Source organism: Arachis hypogaea, chromosome 20, assembly GCF_003086295.3.
Source record: "Arachis hypogaea cultivar Tifrunner chromosome 20, arahy.Tifrunner.gnm2.J5K5, whole genome shotgun sequence".
NCBI lineage: Eukaryota > Viridiplantae > Streptophyta > Magnoliopsida > Fabales > Fabaceae > Arachis > Arachis hypogaea.
Window position 1 is genome coordinate 38698258 of NC_092055.1, and position 18906 is coordinate 38717163.

General features: G+C 39.1%; 1 non-coding gene across 1 annotated transcript; it reads left to right on the forward strand.

The window, feature by feature from the left end:
* The first annotated feature begins 2044 nt into the window (after positions 1-2044).
* On the forward strand, positions 2045-2152 carry LOC112787666 (small nucleolar RNA R71). The gene has a single exon (XR_003195066.1). It is a non-coding gene; the product is annotated as a small nucleolar RNA R71 (small nucleolar RNA).
* The last annotated feature ends 16754 nt before the right edge of the window (positions 2153-18906 follow it).

Consider the following 18906-nt stretch of genomic DNA (forward strand, 5'->3'; position numbering starts at 1 on the left):
TTAGTAGCTGCTCTTCTTGTTGAGAAGTGAGTTCCCTTGCAATGATAACTGGACACTTTTGCTTGTCCTCAAGGTAAGCATATTTGAGGTATGGAGAAAGGGGTTTTAATTCTAACTTCTGGTCATGGTCAGGCTCTGGGTTGTTTGGAGTTGGCAACAATGGGTAAGCACTGTCATTGTCCTCTGAGAATGTCCCCACACTTGGACCTTGTCCTGTGTGCTTCTCTTCTAACTCCTCCTGGTGAACTTCAGCCACGGTTTCATCTATAATGTCACACTGGAAGATAGAATGATCTTCTGAAGGGTGCTTCATAACTCCATTCAGATTGAAACTTACTAATCGGCCATCTATTTCAAAAGAGTATGTTCCTGAAAAAGCATCCAATTTGAACTTAGATGTCTTCAGGAATGGTCTTCCAAGTAGGATTGATGATGGCTTCTCTGAGTCATTTTGGGGCATCTCCAGAATATAAAAATCAGTGGAGAATGTGAGTCCCTTAATGCCCACTAATACATCTTCAGCAACTCTAACCACTATAATATTGCTTTTATCTGCTAACATAAAACGAGCTGCCGACCTTTTTAAGGGAGGGAGCCTCAAAATATCATATATAGACAAAGGCATTATACTCACACATGCTCCTAAATCACACATGCAGTCAGAAATTATCACACCACCAATAGTACAATTAACTATACAAGGACCTAGGTCACTACACTTTTCAGGTAAACCTCCCATTAAAGCAGATATGGAACTACCTAAAGGAATAGTTTCTAATTCATTAATTTTGTCTTTATGTATACATAAATCTTTTAGAAACTTTGCATATTTAGGTACCTGTTGAATAACATCAAGAAGAGGAATAGTTACCTCAACCTTTTTGAATATCTCTACCATTTTGGGATCAGGTTCCAGCTGCTTCCTGGGCTTCCTTGCAAGTTATGGAAATGGGATAGGAGTGGTGTCTTCTGCAGTATCTGCGCCCTGTGGTGCTTCCTCCTGTGGTTGAACTTCTTCTTTTTCAGCTATGTCATGTATGTCCTCTTCCTCTTCAGCATCTTCTAGTTCCACTACCTCTTCAGCTGAGGCGTGTTCTGGTAGGCTTGGCTCCTCCTGATTCCTCTCCTGCAATGTGGTTCCGGACCTTAGGGTGATGGCATTAATGCCACCCTTGGGATTGGGTAATGTTTGAGAGGGGATTCTACTGGAGCTCAAAGGCTGGTTATTGGAGTTATTCATTGATCCAATCTGTGAGACAAGAGCTTGCAAAGTAGCGTTCAAACCATTTAGAGTGGCATTAATGTTATTTTCCATGGTCTGTTGTCTCCGATCAATGGATTGTAGTAAATCATCATTAGAAGATAAGGAAGGATAAAGAATTTGAGAGGTCTGCTGTTGGGTATTCTGTGGTCCTTGGGACTATCTCAGGTGAGGCGCTCTATAAGGCTGGTTCTGGTTCTGCTGCCTGTTATTGTTATTATTCCACCTCTGATTTCCCTGATTGTCTCTGCCTCCTCTGTTGTTGTTGTCCCTCCAATTCTGGTTAGGATTGTCCTGCCATCCATGGTTGTAGTTGCCACCTTGATTGTACCCTTGGTTGGGGCGGTCATAGAAGTTATGAGTGGCTGCTATGGTGTTGTCTTTCTGCTGAAGCTACGGACACTCATCAGTATAGTGGCTATAATCAGCACAGATTCCGCAAACTCTCTGTGGGACTAACTGTTGGTTTTTCTGTGGTGGAGAAGGTTGAGCTTGCTGAACTTGCTGTTGATTCAATTACATCTGCTTCAACAAGTTGGTCATTTCACAGATACTCTGAGTTAGAGCAGCAGTCTCTCTGCTAGAGGATACTTCTGCAATGGCTTTTGAACGGCCTTGTTTCTACCTGTGATTCCGAGTAGATTCAGCTAAGTCGCTGATCAATTGCCATGCCTCATCAGTGGTCTTGTACTTTTTCATAGACCCATTGCTAGCACTTTCCAATGTGGTCTTATCTTGGGGCCTCATGCCTTGTGTGACGTAACCGAGCAATACTATCTTGTCAATCATATGGTGGGGGCATGCTTCTAGAAGATTATTGAAGCGCTCCCAGTATTCATAGAGAGTCTCAGATTCATCCTGAACAATCATGGAAATGTCTTTCCTCAGTTTATCAGTAACTTCAGCTGGAAAGAATTTTTCCAAGAATTCTCTTCTCAGTGTATCCCAGTTGGATACAGTTGCTGCTGGTTGAGTGTAGTACCACTCTCTTGCCTTTCCCTCAAGAGAAAACGGAAAAGCTTTAAACAAAATTGAAGTTTCATCTGTACCATCATGCCTGACAGTAGAACAGGCCACTTGAAAATCTCTCAGGTGCTTGATAGGCTCTTGAGCAGGCAAGCCATGAAACTTGGGCATCAAATTGAGCAGTACGGTCTTTGTTTCAAAGTCTGTAGCCACCTCTGGGTGATGCGCTTGAAATAGTTGCATTGTAAAATCAGGGGCCCCAGCCTCCTGGATAGTAACTCTCCTAGCTGCTGCCATGTTACCTGCACGTAAATCAACCAAATCAGTAGAACGGGGGCTGGTTTCTTTCTCAAGTGATGTTTCAGATCTGCCCTCAGAGAGGACTAACCGATGCCGAGCTTTCCTTATTCGTGAAATAGTTCTTTCAATCTCAGAATCGAATACTAGCAAGTTTGGATCAGGAAGTGAACGCGTCATCTAACGAAAGAAACAAGCAGCTCATTGTAACAAGATAAATGAAATGCAAATAAATAAAATCCAATTAATAACTCTAGCACTCTATTGCAATTCTCTGGCAACGGCGCCAAAAATTGACGTGGCAGAAATTGGCTAATTAAGAATTGATATAAGTTGTGCGTTGCAAGTATAGTTCTTAACCAACCAGAAATCTGCTTATCAATTTAGAAAGGTTGTCACAAAAATTTAAATTAAAATACTGGGAGTATGAATCCCAGGTCGTCTCCCAACGAGTTGCAGAAAGGTGTGCTATTTTATTAATCAGATATTTTCAGAAAGAGTTTGAGTTGAATAAACAGGGAATTAAATTGGGGAAATTAAGTAATTTAAATAAAAGCCTTGACTGGGAGTAGATTAGTTAGAAGCCCTATTCTTGTTGCAGTACTCTCAAGATTAATTGATAATTGAAGGTCATTCTGTTTAGTTATCCCTTACTAAATAAGGGAAAGTCAAAAAAGTTGGAATGATGTTTCTACTCACAAGTCCCAATCCACTTACTTGGAAGGATTGGCGTTAGTGACTAGAGAGCCATCCAACAATGAACCCAATTACAATTTCTCCTTTGAACATTCCAACTCAAGGGTTCCTTTCAATCAACTCCCCATCAAGTCAGGGAACTACTCGCTCATTGTGAATGTAGAACTCATAACATAGGAAAGGGAATTAAAGAAAGACATGATAAATAAAACTCAAAGGAATCAATTAAAAATAAAAGTAACTCTTGTATTAATAAATTCTAAAAAATAATCCAATAGTAAAATTGAGTAAATTAAAGGACATGGAAGAGTAAAGCCAAGTAAAGAAAACGAACTAGAATGACGAAGTCTTGATGAGGTAATAACTCTTCTTAATATTCCAATGCAAAGAGCAATCGAAATAAAAATCCTAAGAACTATGAATGTGTAGAGAGAAAACCTAGAGGATGAGTAAAACTAGATCTAAAAACTAAAAACTGTGTAGAATGAATGTTGTTTTGGTTTCTGCATGTCCTCTGGCTCTAGTCTGCTTTTCCGAGCCGAAAACTGGGTCAAAACAGGGCCCAAAATCGCCCCCAGTGAATTCTGCAGATTATGCAGATCACGCATGTCATGCGATCGCGTCATTCATGCGGACGCGTCATGCGGCGTTTTGCTTTGCCATGCGGGCACGTCGTCCACGCCTCCGCATCACTTGTGCTATTCCAATCCGCGCGGTCGCGTGAGCCATGCGGCCGCGTCACTGCGATTTCCTCTCTTTCGCACGGTCGCGTGAGTCATGTGGCCGCGTCACTTCTCGCTGGTCATCTCCTTAATTTCTTGTGTTCCTTCCATTTTTGCAAGCTTCCTTTCCAATCTCCAACTCATTCATGCCCTATAAAGCCTGAAACACTTAACACACAGATCACGGCATCGAATGGAACAATGGAGAATTAAAATACATAATTAAAAGTCTCTAGGAAGCAAGTTTTCAATCATGTAATAATTTTAGGAAGGAAATATAAATGCATGCTAATCATATGAATAAGTGGGTAAAGATCATGATAAAACCACACAATTAAACTCATTATAAACCATAAAATAGTGGTTTATCAAAGACATTGGTGGACAACAAAGAAGCAACCAAGAAAGCTATGGACAGCAACAAAGAGCCAACAGAAAAAGGGGAAGCCAGCAACAAGGATGTGATAACAGGCAAGCAAGCTCAAGAAAAGGAAGACCAACCACAAATCTCAAAAAAAGGGAAGGAAGCAATGGAAGAACCAACCAAGGATCACAAGCAGGGAGTGAGCTTTACACCTCCACTGCCATATCCCCAAAGATTCAATAAAGAAACCAAGGATCAACACTTCTATAAATTTCTTGAGGTTTTCAAGAGGCTGGAGATAAACATCCCTTTGGCTGAGGCATTAGATCAAATGCCTCTATATGTGAAATTCCTGAAAGATCTCATCAATAAGAAGAGAAGTTGGCATGAGAAAGAAACTATATTGCTCACTGAAGAAGGCAAGGCATTAATTCAAAAAGGGCTTCCACCCAAACTTGAAGATCCTGGAAGTTTCTTTCTGCCTTGTACCATTGGAAGATTGAGCATCAACAAGGCAATGTGTGATTTAGGGGCAAGTATCAACCTAATACCCTCTTCTTTGGTGAAAAAGCTTTGTATAGAAGAAGTGAAGCCAATACAAATGTCTCTAGAACTGGTGGATAAGTCAGTGATATGTCCCAGGGGTGTGATTGAAAACCTTCTAGTTAAGGTGGACAAATTCATATTCCCTGCAGACTTTGTGGTCTTAGACTCAGATAAGGATGAAGGTGATTCCATTATACTGGGGAGACCATTCTTGGCCACTGCTAGGGCCATTATAGACGTGGAGCAGGGAGAGCTTACCCTCAGAATGCATGATGAAAGCATCACCTTGAATGTCTTTCCAGGGACACAGTTCAGAGATGAAAAGAAAAACTGCATAGAAATTGACAAAGAGGACTTGCAGTGGAAGGAAGGAACTAGCAAGGAAATCACTGATTATTTTCCAAGGCAAGAAATAAACAACATAGTAAGGCAAAAGGAGAATGAGACTGTGCAAGGCGAAGAGGGAAATCAAGAAGAAATTGAAGTGTTAACCACTGAGAAGAAAAACCCCAAGGTGAAGCCTATTGTCAAGGAAGAAGGATCAACAAAAAGAAGAAAGAAAAGCAAGAAAAAGACTCAAAAGGGATGGGAGAACAAGAAGATCCCTACTGAGGGATTTTCCAAGGGTGATGAAGTATAGTTGATCTATCAACAGTTGGGAACAAGCCAACAAGCCAATGACTACTCTACTGTTTGCAAAATACTCTCACTTGAGCATGCTGAAATTGAGCATCAAGGAGCAAAAAGGAAGCTCACAGTGAGGGGGGACAAACTGAGACACTACAGTCATCAACCACCCTAATGGGGGCCAATGTCAAGCTAATGACAATAAAAGAGCGCTTGTTGGGAAGCAACCCAACCTGAGGTAGTTTTCTTTTCATAGCTATTTTAATAAAAAGGTTAATTAGTTTTATCTATATTGCAAGAAGCTAAGTTTGGTGTTGCACATCAAAACAATCTAAGGGAGAATGAAGGATTCTAAGTTTGGTGTTCTACCAAAAACCCCATCATACAACACATTTTCACCTTATACATAATGCTAGCTTCAAGCAATCAGATAAACTAGTTAACCAATCTGCTGTTTTCTAGTCTTTAGTTCCATAACCTTTAGCAAGGCCAAAAGAGTTCATAATTAGTTAACTTGTTACATCAGAAAAGCAGTGGCAAGGGACTAAGTTTGGTGTTCACACACCAAAGTAAGTTCAAAAGCCCATAAATAAGCTTTTCATACTAACCAGCTGCCTTAAGGGCTTGAGAAGCAAGCAACTTTTGAGACTCATACAGAAAAATGGCTAACATTTGGAAGTAATCTGCAGTAGGACCCAAAAGAGACACAACAGAAGGAAGAATGAAAAGTTGCAACCCAACAGGTTGTATTTATACTTAATCCTTGTTGTTGAGAAATGTTTTAATTCTTATATGACCTGCTAAAGCGTTCCTCTGGTTGCAAGTAAAATTGTTTGTCAAGAATGCTGATCTGCATAATTATTGTCATCCTTCATTACCTTGAATTTTGTTTTGTTTCCCATGTGCCTGAATAAAAGAGACATGTTTGAATTAGGAAGTAAATATCCAATATTGCATAAGTTAGAATGAAAGTTAGTGGTGGTATTTGTTGATTTAATGCATGGCTCATAAAATAAATGCTGCATAATGATATGTTCTTCGGAAAAGGAACTAGTTTGCTATTATAAATGCTTGTATCATTAAAAGATCCCTTGAGAATAAAATATAACAGAAAGAAAAAGAAAGAGAAAAAGCCAAGAGTGGCAAAGAAAACAAATAATAAGGCTAGGCACCAATAGCTTAGACCCTAGGACACATGCTTGTGGTGTTTTTGTGCTAGGATATGCTTGGACAAGTAAGTTCTAAGGAGTATTTCAAAACTTGGCCACTTAGATCAACTGATTTGGGATTGCCAACTGAAAGTCCACAATAAAGAGCAACCTAGCTACAAAACACTTAGTTATCTAAAGAGATGCTGGGCATCAATGATCCTAGGAAGAAAAGGGTGAGCCATGTGTCTGTGTTGAAGAAATGTTGAGCGAAATTAAGCCAAAGGCTGCTGTAATATTTGCCACCAAGCCTTCAAAGAATAATAAGCTCTCTGAGCAAAACAAAGAAGGAAAAGTTAACAAGGGAACAAGCAAAAGCAAAGCCTTATAGCAGCAAACTTAGTAAACCTTTAAGGAAACATCTCTTATGTAACAACAAGCAATAAATGAACCACCATTGTCTGCAGAAAAACCCCATGAACTAAATTCAACTATATGCTCAATAAGGATATGCACACTTCTCTGTTTCATGTCATTCTCTCCTATGTTTGATGCTTGCTTGGAGACAAGCAAGATTTAAGTTTGGTGTTGTGATGCCAGGGCATCTTAGCCTAGTTTTACTAGTCTTTTTCCTTTGTTTTTAATAGGTTTTATACACTTTCTTGAGTTACAAGTAAGCCATTTGGGTAGAAATTCATGTGTACTTGGATTCAATCAATCATGAGTAAATTGAAGAATTTTCATGAGGTTTTGTACTATAATTGCTTATGTCAAGGATATGAAGAAGTCTCATGATTTTAGCATAGCTTTGATGCATTTGTTAATTTGAAGAAAGGGGATGGCAGGAATGAAAATGAAGGCAGCATTGAGAAGATCACGTTTGAATTCACGTTTGCCTCAAACATGAACTCAAATGTGGATAACAGCAAAGCCACCCTGGAGGACTCAACGTTTGCGCCAACGTTTGCCTCAAACGTGAGGTTAAACGTTGGCTTAAAAGAGTACCCTGGAGGACTCAACGTTTGCGCCAACATTTGCCTCAAACGTGAGGTCAAACATTGGCTTAAAAGAATACCCTGGAGGACTCAACGTTTGCACCAACGTTTGCCTCAAACGTGGGCTTAAAGGTATACCCTGGAGGACTCAACGTTTGTGCCAACGTTTGCCTCAAACGTGAGGTCAAACATTTTCTGAAAATTGCCTTGGAGGGATCACATTTGAGCCCACGTTTGACCTCAAACGTGAACTCAAACGTGAGTGACAGCAAGCACCCGTTCTGCATGATGCCATTGCACGAAGACGTTTGAGTCAACGTTTGCCTCAAACGTTGACTCAAACGTGAATGATCCTAAAGTCCATAGTGCAAACGGATTTCTTCTCAAGACCCAGAGCAATCAACAGAGGCTATCTTCAACCCAATTCCATCAAGGCCAAGGGCCCAAATTCAAGGCTTAATGATCATTACAAGAAATTGTATAAATAGAAGCTAGTTTGATTTAGAAAGGACCTTTTTTCTTCTTTTAGAATTTTCACTAGTAATTTTGAGAGTTTTTACTTTGATTTTGGATCTGAGAGAATTGGGAGGAGAATTGAGTTCTCTTCCTCTGGGTTTTCTTGTTTTCTTTTCTACATACTTTGCTTGAGTCTTGGGTGTTGAGAATTGAGGAAATTCTGTTTCAATCTCACCTTGAGATCTCTTTGTTCCTTTCTCTGCATAATTCAAGATTTGGTGATTTGAATTCAAGTTTCTTTACTGTTTGATCTTTAATTTGTTTGAAATTGTTCTTTGAGTTGGATCAAGGAAGGAAGTGAGATCTAGACTTGGATTTCTAGTCTCTTGACCCCTGAGATCTTCAACTTTCTTTTAGTTATTGCAATTAAGCTACATTTCACTTTCTGTTTGTCTTCTCAAGCAATTATTCTTCTCTTGTTTAGATCTGTTGCAATTTAATTCATCCTTTACTTCTCTGTTTAATGCCATTTTACTTTCTCTTGTTTAATTTCTGCAATCCCAACTCCCAAATCATTTTATTATTCAAGCCATTTACATTTCTTGCACTTTAAGCTTCAGCTATTTACATTTCTTGCAATTTAAGTTTCTGCAATTTACATTACTTGCATTATAAGATTCAGCTTCTTTACTTTCTTTGCCTTTTAATTTACAGTCAATTACCCCCCTCCCTTTGAATTTCATGCAATTTAGCTTCTATTAGATACAAATCACTCAAATCAACTCTTGTTCGCTTGACTATATCAACCATCTAACTAAAATTGCTCAATCCTTCAATCCCTGTGGGATCAACCTCACTCACGTGAGTTATTATTACTTGATGCGACCCGGTACATTTTTCGGTGAGTTTTGTGTTGGATCGTTTTCCACACATCAGCAGGAATGGCTTAGAGGATGGAAAGGAAGCATGCAAAAGTGGAAGGAATACAAGAAACTAAAGGAACTGCTAAAGCTGTCCAGCCTGACCTCTTGGTACTAAATTGACCATAACTTGAGCTACGGAGGTCCAAATGAGGTGGTTTTAGTTGCGTTGGAAAGCTAACATCTGGGGCTTCGCAACGATATATAATTTGCTATAGCTTCCTGAAGATAGGCAATGCGCACGCGTGGATCACTTGCACGCGTGACCTGCAGAAAATTCAATCCACGCGTATGTGTGGACGACGCGTACGCGTGGAAGATGTGTACGCGTGACTTTGCCGCATGCTGGACGTATCAGAAATTGCTGGGAGCGATTTCTGGGCTATTTTTGACCCAGTTTTTAGCCCAGAAAACACAGATTAGAGGCTAGAAAGTGGGGGAATCAATCAATTCATTCACATTGATTCATAATTCACAATTTTAGGTTTTAGATGTAGGTTCTAGAGAGAGAGAGGCTCTCTCCTCTCTCTTAGGTTTTAGGATTTAGGATTTCTCTTAGTTTATGGTTCATTCCTTCTCAATTCCAGGTTCAATATTCCTTTAATTTAATTTCTCTTCTACTTTTATTTATTCTATTACTTTAGTTTGTTTATTTTCCCAATTTGGTTTGAGAACTCCATGTTAGATTTGATTTTTTATTTAATACAATTTGAGGTATTTCAGATTTATGATTGCTTTCTTCGATTTATGTTATTGATGCTTTTGATTTAGTTTAGATTTCTTCCCCTTTGTTTTGGTTGAGTAATTGGTGACACTTGAGTTATCAAACTCCATTGTTAATTATTAATTGGAATTTGCTGGTTGATTTGGATCCCTCTAAAGCTAGTCTTTCCTCAGGAGTTGACTAGGACTTGAGGAATCCCATTAATTGGTCCACTTGACTTTCCTTTATTTAGTAAGGGTTAACTAAGTGAGAGTAATAAACGATTCTCATCACACTTGATAAGGATAACTAGGATGGGATTTCCAGTTCTTATACCTTGCAATGGTTTTCATAATTATTAATTTATTTTCTTGTTCCCTAATTCAAAAACCCAAAAAGATACTTTTCGATAACCAATAATAAATCATACTTCCGTGCAATTCCTTGAGAGACGACCCGAGGTTTAAATACTTCGGTTATTAATTTTATTGGGTTTTGTTACTTGTGACAACCAAAACTTTTGTATGAAAGGATTCTTTGCTGGTTTAGAAACTATACTTGCAACGAGACTTTATTTGTGAATTCCTTTACCGACAGAAAATCCGATCGTAAAAAATGGCGCCGTTACCGGAGAATTGCAAATGTGAGCCTTATTATTGGTTATTGTAAATATTTGCTTTTTCGTTTCTTTGTTAGTGTTTCTAGTTTTAGGAGTTTATTTTTATTAATTTTTATTAGTTTTTGTTTTTATTTTCTTTAGCTACTATGAATTCTCACCCCTCTGGCTTTAAGTTTGGTTCCAATGTTGTTATAAGGAATGGAAGCTATAATGAGAACAGGCATCAAGGTTGGAAGAATCAAAGATGGGAGCAGCCACAAGGATTTGATCAACCCTCTCGGCAACAACCCTCTCCAATGCCCTATAACCAACAACCATTCTGTGATGCATACCAAGACAATAGTTATGGTGGACCCTTTCGTGACAAATCACCTCCACCAAATTACTATGGTTAAGAGCCATTCCAGGGAGCGTACCAAGATGATGAATATGGTGGACCCCCTTGTAGTTACCAACAAGCCCCACCATATGCTTATGAACCACCTCCCCAACATACCTTTGAACCACCATACTCACAAGCCCCTTTACACCATTCACCTTCATATGACCCCAACCCTTATCCACCATACCAACCACCCTATGAACCGTATGAACCATACATAGAGCCACCCCAATTCCAACCCAATTACTCCTAAGAACCACTATCTCCATATACACCATGTCTATATCCATCAATCCAAGAGCACTATGATCCTACTTATGATAGTCGAGCGCAACAAGAGTTACAGGATCGTCTCAAGGAAACAGTGGATCAATTTTATGCAACCCTTCATCAATTGGAGCAAGCGATAAATCAATTAGCTTCCCGACGTTCGGACACTCAAGGAACCCCATGGCTTCATGTGGAGAATCTAATGAAGAACGTAGCATGAAGGAGACACTAGAAACTCCGGTGGACAGTAAGGAGCATGACTTTGTACTGGAACAAGTGCAGGAAGCCAGAATTATTGAAGAGGAAAAAGTGGTCGAAGACTTAGGAGATGCAGAACGTCCATGGGAAAGCCCAGTCATAGAGCCCCCTTTTAAGGAGTTTGAATTTGATGTTGAGGAGGGTGTACAACCTCCAAGGCATATCATGGTTGAAGACTTTGAAGGGGATGATCAAGAGATGGATTCAATCATTGATGAATTCTTATCTACATTTGAATCCTCTCCCATTGGACTTGACATAGAAATTAAAGAAGAAGAAGCACAACCTCCCATGCCCTTGGTAAACAATGAAGAAGAGATCGAATTAGAAGAAAACTACCAAGAAGAAGAGGTTGATATTGAAGAATCTTGCAAAGAGGTGGCAGTTGTCAAAGAAGAGCCCAAGGGAATGGAGCTGGAGATTACCTTGCCAAGGTTGTTGGAGACCTCTTCCCCAAAGCCATCACCATCTATCCCTTCATTCAAGTGGGTAAATCTCTCATCTCTAAGCTTAATTAGCCCACTTGAATATGATTTGCTTGAGACGGATGGGCAACTTAGAGCTCTTTGTGGCTATAAGCGTAAGAGGGAGATGGTTAGTGGTTGGCAACATAATCCTAGGTTCATTGTGGTAGGAAGCTCACAGCTGAATTATCATGGTTGGAAGAATACTAAATTGTATGGGTCTAGGAAGCTGTTTGGATGCCTCAGTGAGAATTCGGATTGCTTACCACCCGGTTGGAACAAAGATGGTCAACAAGAAGATGGGTGCAAAAGCAAGGTTCGGGACCCCAGAATTCAGTCTAGGAATCAACACACTTGGGGCCTTGTCACTTGCTTAATCTTGCTTGAAGGCTCTTTGTACCTAGTTTGGGATCCTGGAGGCCATTGGAATTACAAACATTGGTGGGGATTCCTGGATGAGTTCAAGCACAAGCCTCCATGACAAGAAACTCACCAAATGTCCAACTTAAGGACTTTAACTAAAAGTGCTAGGTGAGAGACAACCCACCATAGTATAATCGTTCCTTTTTTTTCTTAATCTTATTTTATTTTATTTTTACTAGTCTTCATTCATAATTTCTGCATATTCACCTGCATTCTGCATTCTGCATAAAAAAAAGGGATCGACGCGCAAGCATGAACGACACGCAAGCGTCAACGACGCGCACACGTCGTATGTGCCTGCGCAACTAGACAGAGAGCTGCGCGAGAGACGCGCGGGAGTCCCCTGCAGAAAGTTTGACCCACGTATAAACGTCATTTCGCTCTCAGACCACCCACGCGCACGCGTGGGCGACGCGTACGCGTCGAATAGCGAATACAGTTTTCACGCACACGCGCGCCCTGCGCGTGCGTCACATCCCGTTTTTCATTCCCTTTTCTTTTCTTCTATCTTCTCTCCTTCTTCCCTCCTCTTTTCTTACCTTCTTCTTCTTCAATTCTTTAACTTCTCATCCTTCTTCACTTTCATTCTATTTTACTTAATTTATTTGCATACTTTCATTCATTGCATTTTAATTTTGTGCATATTTTTTATTTTCTTTTCTAAGTTTATTATTCTTCCGTTGGTGTTAACTGTTCTTATTCAACTGTTGTATCTTTCCTGGTAATATTTTGGTGCTTAATGACTTATTTTACACTGTTGGGTGATATTATTTATCTATCAATTCAATGCTAATCTTTTATGATACTTGCACTATCTTGCATTACCCACACCCTCTCCCCCATTGTTGCAATTCTTGCACTATTAATATGCCATTTGCTTATACTATGTTCTCACTTGCATGTTGTAGCTACCATGTAATTGAGACCCTCATTATTTGGCATTGACCCAACCATATTTTATTTTTTTTCTATCTTTGTTTTTGGGTTACTTTTCTTCCCTTTTCTCTTCTTTTAGGATGACCACCAGGAAGGGAAACAGAAGACTTTTACATGGGGCAACAGACAAGTCCTTCTGCACAACCTTTGGAGACAAGCATCAGTTGAAGCCACCCGTCCACTTGCACATCTTAGCATGCACCGAGGACGGTGCAATCTTTAAGTATGGGGAGGTCGATACCGACTTTCGTGGGTTAGTTATTTTCTTCTCAACACCAATATTTTATTTTCTTTGTAGTTAGTTGTTGCATTTGCATGTCTGATTGCATGTTTGTTACATTTTGTGCATATTTTACCAACTACTTGGTTGAAGTAATATTTACTTTTTCAAGAAACTTTTTAGAGTATTTCACTAATTTGAATAAAATTTTGTTAAACTTGCTTGAAGAAATATTATTTTGGAACATGGTTTAGAGCTTGAACACACAAAACCTGTGAGATTTTTGAGCTTATTTGAATTGGTTGCATTTTATCAACCAATATTTTATTTTTGGTGTGTTTTTTTCTCTAAAATTGTGATCTTTGTCTTGCTTAATTTTATATTTTCATTGTTTGATGTATGCATACACTTATATGATTGAGACCTTTGTTTCACTGAGCTTACATACCCATATGACCTTACCCTTTCATTATCCTTTGCAAACCAATGTTGAGCCTATTATACCTCTTTGTTCTTTACTTTAGCTCATCACTAACTCTAAGTGAAAAATAATAATGTCCTTAATTTGAATCCTTGGTTAGCTTAGACTAGTGAGAGTGCTCATGAATTAAGTGTGGAGAAAGTGGGTTTGGAAACGTTTGGTTTTCAAAATTAAGTATGTTAAACTTCTTTATGAAAATGTGAAAGAAATGTTTAGAACATGTTCATGCATTCAATAATTTAATCATATGAATTGAGAAAAATAAAGAATATATATATATATATATATATATATATATATATATAAAATTAAAAAGAAAAAAAAGAGAAAAAGAAAAGAAAAAGAGCAAATAAGAAAAAGGGGACAAAATGCCCCAAAGTAAATGGTGAAAGCAATGCATATGTACTGTACTCAAAATCGGATGCATGAATATGTGGCGAACATAGTAAATGGGTAGTTAGATTTTTTATTGTAATTACATGGATTGTCTTAAGTTAGGTGGGAAAAGTTTAAGTTAATAATTAAGGATTCAGATTTTAGTCCACTTGGCCAAATACAATCCTACCTTGACCCTAACCCCATTACAACCCTTAAAAGACCTCTTGATATGTGTATTTTGTGTATTAAATTTTTGTTGATTGTTAGATGAAGAACAAGCCTTAGAAAGCAATATTAGTAGAGAATTGAGAGAATCGAACCTTAAACACTTGAGTGATTAGAGTGTATACACTTCCGGTGAGGGTTCGATGCTCGATTCTTTGTTCCCGGCTTTCACGAGCTATTTTCTTTTGCAAGTTTACTTGTACCTTATTTTATGATTTGAATTAGTGAGATCCAGTTCATATTTCTTCTTGAAGGATTTGTTTACTTTTAACCAAGTAGGTAGAAACATTTTGCATGTAGTTGTATTCATGAAGATAGGTTGCATTTCATACTTTCTACCATTCCTCTTCACTCTTATAGTTTCTCTTGAGCTTAGTGTGAGGACATGCTAATGTTTAAGTGTGGGGAGATTTGATAAACCACTATTTTATGGTTTATCTTGTGCTCAATACAGTGGTTTTTATCAAGTCTTTGCACACTTATTTATACTAATTGCATGGTTTTACATTTTCCTTCCAACTTTTGTGCTATGATTGAAAACATGGTTCTTTGGCCTTAAATTTGCTAATTATTAATCCTCTCTTATTACCATTTGATGCCGTGATATGTGTGTTAAGTGTTTTTAGAGATTGCAGGACAGAAATGGCTTAGAGGATGGAAAGGAAGCATGCAAAAGTGGAAGGAATACAAGAAAGTGAAGGAACTGCTAAAGCTATCCAGCCTGACCTCTTGGTGCTAAATCGATCATAACTTGAGCTACAGAGGTCCAAATGAGGCGGTTCTAGTTGCGTTGGAAAGCTAACATTCGTAGATCACGCACATGTGTGATCTGGAGAAAATTCAAACCATGCGCATGCATGGACAACGCGTATGCGTGAGTTTGCCGCGTGCTGGACGTATCAGAAATCACTGGGAGCAATTTCTGGGCTGTTTTTGACCCAGTTTTTGGCTCAGAAAACACAGATTAGAGGCTACGAAGTGGGGAAATCAATAAATTCATTCATATTGATTCATAATTCACAATTTTAGGTTTTAGATGTAGGTTCTAGAGAGAGAGGCTCTTTCCTCTCTCTTAGGTTTTAGGATTTAGGATTTCTCTTAGTTTATGGTTCATTCCTTCTCAATTCCAGGTTCAATGTTCCTTTAATTTAATTTGTCTTCTACTTTTATTTATTATATTACTTTAGTTTGTTTATTTTCCCAATTTGGTTTATGAACTCCATGTTAGATTTGATTTTTTATTTAATACAATTTGAGGTATTTCAGATTTATGATTGCTTTTTTTTATTTATGTTATTGATGCTTTTGATTTAGTTTAGATTTCTTCCCCTTTGCTTTGGTTTGAGTAATTGGTGATACTTGAGTTATCAAACTCCATTATTGATTGATAATTGGAATTTGCTGGTTGATTTGGATCCCTCTAAAGCTAGTCTTTCCTCAGGAGTTGACTAGGACTTGAGAAATTCCATTAATTGGTCTACTTGACTTTCCTTTATTTAGTAAGGGTTAACTAAGTGGGAGCAATAAACAATTCTCATCACACTTGATAAGGATAATTAGGATGGGATTTCCAGTTCTTATACCTTGCAATGGTTTTCATAATTATTAATTTATTTTCTTGCCAAATTATTTCTTGTTCCCTAATTCAAAAATCCAAAACGATACTTTTCCATAACCAATAATAAATCATACTTCCCTGCAATTACTTGAGAGACAACCCGAGGTTTAAATACTTCGGTTATTAATTTTATTGGGTTTTGTTACTTGTGACAACCAAAACTTTGGTACGAAAGGATTCTTTGCTGGTTTAGAAACTATACTTGCAACGAGACTTTATTTGTGAATTTCTTTACCGACAGAAAATCCAATCGTCAAGTAGCTTTGTCTCTCTTGGTATGTTTGTTTGCAGCCTTTGATGCTTCCAGGAATCTTTAGAGTGTTGGACTTTGCTGTCCGACCTCTTTTGATTGCCTTTGTGTTTGTTCGTTTCCTGCTTTAGTCGGAGTGACCTTTGAGGCTAGTTTTGTTCGATGTCTTTCTAGTGTTCTCATGGAACCTTTTTAGTCTGAACAATTCTGATAGCTTTTTGTGAGGTCGTGGCTTTTTAGGTCGAGTTGTGTCCCTTCTAGCGCACGCCTTTTGTTGGTCCGACTTCTCTTATCGATTCTTCTCGAGTTATTTTTAGTAATCCATTTTTAATTAGGCTTGGCCAAGCCTCTTTCTATGGATTACTTTTTATAATCCTGTTACTTTGATCAATCTGGTCCAATTTCTTCATGTCGGTCCGTCCCAAGTTATTTTTAGTAATCCATTTTTTCTCAAACCTCGTCAGGCCTCTTTCTATGGATTACTTTTTATAACTTTTTGTCGCTTTTATGTCGATTGGTCCGACTTCTTCATGTCGGTCCATCCTAAGTTAACTTTAGCAATCCATTTTTTCTCAGACCTCATCAGGCATCTTTCTATGGATTAATTTTTATAGCTTTGTTGCTTTTATGTCTATTAGTCCGACTTCTTCATGTCGGTCCGTCCCAAGTAATTTTTAGCAATCCATTTTTTCTCAGACCTCGTCAGGCCTCTTTCTATGGATTACTTTTTATAACATTGTTGCTGTTATGTCGATTGGTCTGACTTCTTCATGTCGGTCCATCCTAAGTTATTTTTAGCAATCCATTTTTTCTCAGACCTCGTTAGGCCTCTTTCTATGGATTACTTTTTATAACTTTTTGCATTAATCTGTTTTTATCGCTTTTTCATCTTGTCGATTTTGTAGAAATCGGGCGGTGAGTTTGGTTCTCACATGGCCGACCCTGTCGAAGTCGGGTGGTGAATTTTGTTTTCACCTTGCTGACCTTTGAAGAAATTTGGACGATGAATTCGATCTTCATCGTGGTCGGGAGGTGAATTTGGTTTTCACCTTGCCGACCTGTAGCTTTGTAATCAGGCGATGAATATTTGCGTTCAGATTGATGCATCTTGGTAGAGAAACTTTGTAGAAAATCTGAAAAGTTTTATTCCAATAGAAAGTAGACATATAGGCCAAAAAAGATATATATACATGTGGGTGCTTACCCTTCTAGGTCAGGCAATTTTGCGGATCTTGGCTTGGTGCCTCGTTAAAAAACCTTTTCAGGAAAAAGAGTGTGCCTTGAGCTAAGATCTTTTATTACCTCCTAACTATAATACCTTCTTAGGTTGCAGGCGTGCCATGACCTTGGTAGCTCTTGCCCCTCGAGTTCGGACACCCTGTAGTAGCCTTTTCCCAGTACCTTTGTGACTCGGTAGAGTCCTTTCCAGTTAGCTTCTAGCTTCCCCTCTCCTGGTCGACTTGTTCCCATACTATTTCGGATTAGGATGAGGTCGTTGTTGGCAAAACTTTGCTGTACTACCCTCCAATTGTATCTTGAGGCCATTCGACGTTTTAACGCCTCCTCCCTGATCCGAGCTCTTTCTCGGATTTCTGGAAGTAGGTCGATCTCTTCCCTTTAAAGTTGAGAGTTAGCTTCTTCACTGTAGTGGATCATTCTGGGGGATCCTTCTTCGACCTCCACTGGGATCATTGCCTCCATTCCATAAGCCAGTCGGAAAGGTGATTCCCTTGTGGTGGAGTGTGGAGTTGTCTGATATGCCCAGAGGACTTGTGGAAGTTCTTCAGCCCAGGCTCCCTTTGCGTCCTGTAGTCTCCATTTTAACCCGACTAGTATGACTTTGTTGGCAGCATCTGCTTGTCCATTAACCTGGGGGTGTTCTAAGGATGTGAATTGGTGTTTTATTTTCAAGTCAGCTACCAACTTCCTGAAACCTGCGTTTGTGAATTGAGTACCATTGTCTGTAGTGATGGAGTGAGAAACCCCAAACCTTGTGACAAATGTTTCTATATAAGAATTTTCAACTTCTTTGAGCAGTGGCATTAGCTAGGGGCTCTGCCTCAATCCATTTTGTGAAGTAATCGACCCCTACAATGAGGAACTTGACTTGTTCTGATCCTTGGGGAAAGGGTCCCAGGAGGTCGAGTCCCCTTTTTGCGAACGGCCAAGGTGATGTTACGCTAATGAGCTCCTCTAGTGGGGCGATGTGTAAGTTAGCATGTTTTTGACATGGTGGACATGTCTTTACAAACTCTATTGCTTTCTTTTGCAAAGTCGGCCAAAAGAATCCGACTCGAAGGACTTTTTTGGAGAGAGCTCGTGCTCCAAGATAGTTGCCACATATGCCACTGCGTATTTCTTCCAAGACCTCATTTGTGTTGGAGGTCGGCACACATTTTAATAGGGGTGTCGAGATCCCTCTCTTGTATAGGATGTTGTTTATGATGGTGTAGTATTATGCTTCTCGTCTTAGCCTCTTCGCCTCCTTCTTATCTGTAGAGAGTGTCTCCGATTTGAGGTAGTTGATTATGGGGGTCATCCATCCATGATCCTGACCTGATATGGCTAGGACCTTCTCTTCCCCCGAGATTGATGGGCTCAACAGTATTTCCTGGATGAGGCTTCTATTATTGCCCCCTGTTTTGGTGCTGGCTAATTTTGAGAGTGCATCAGCTCGAGCA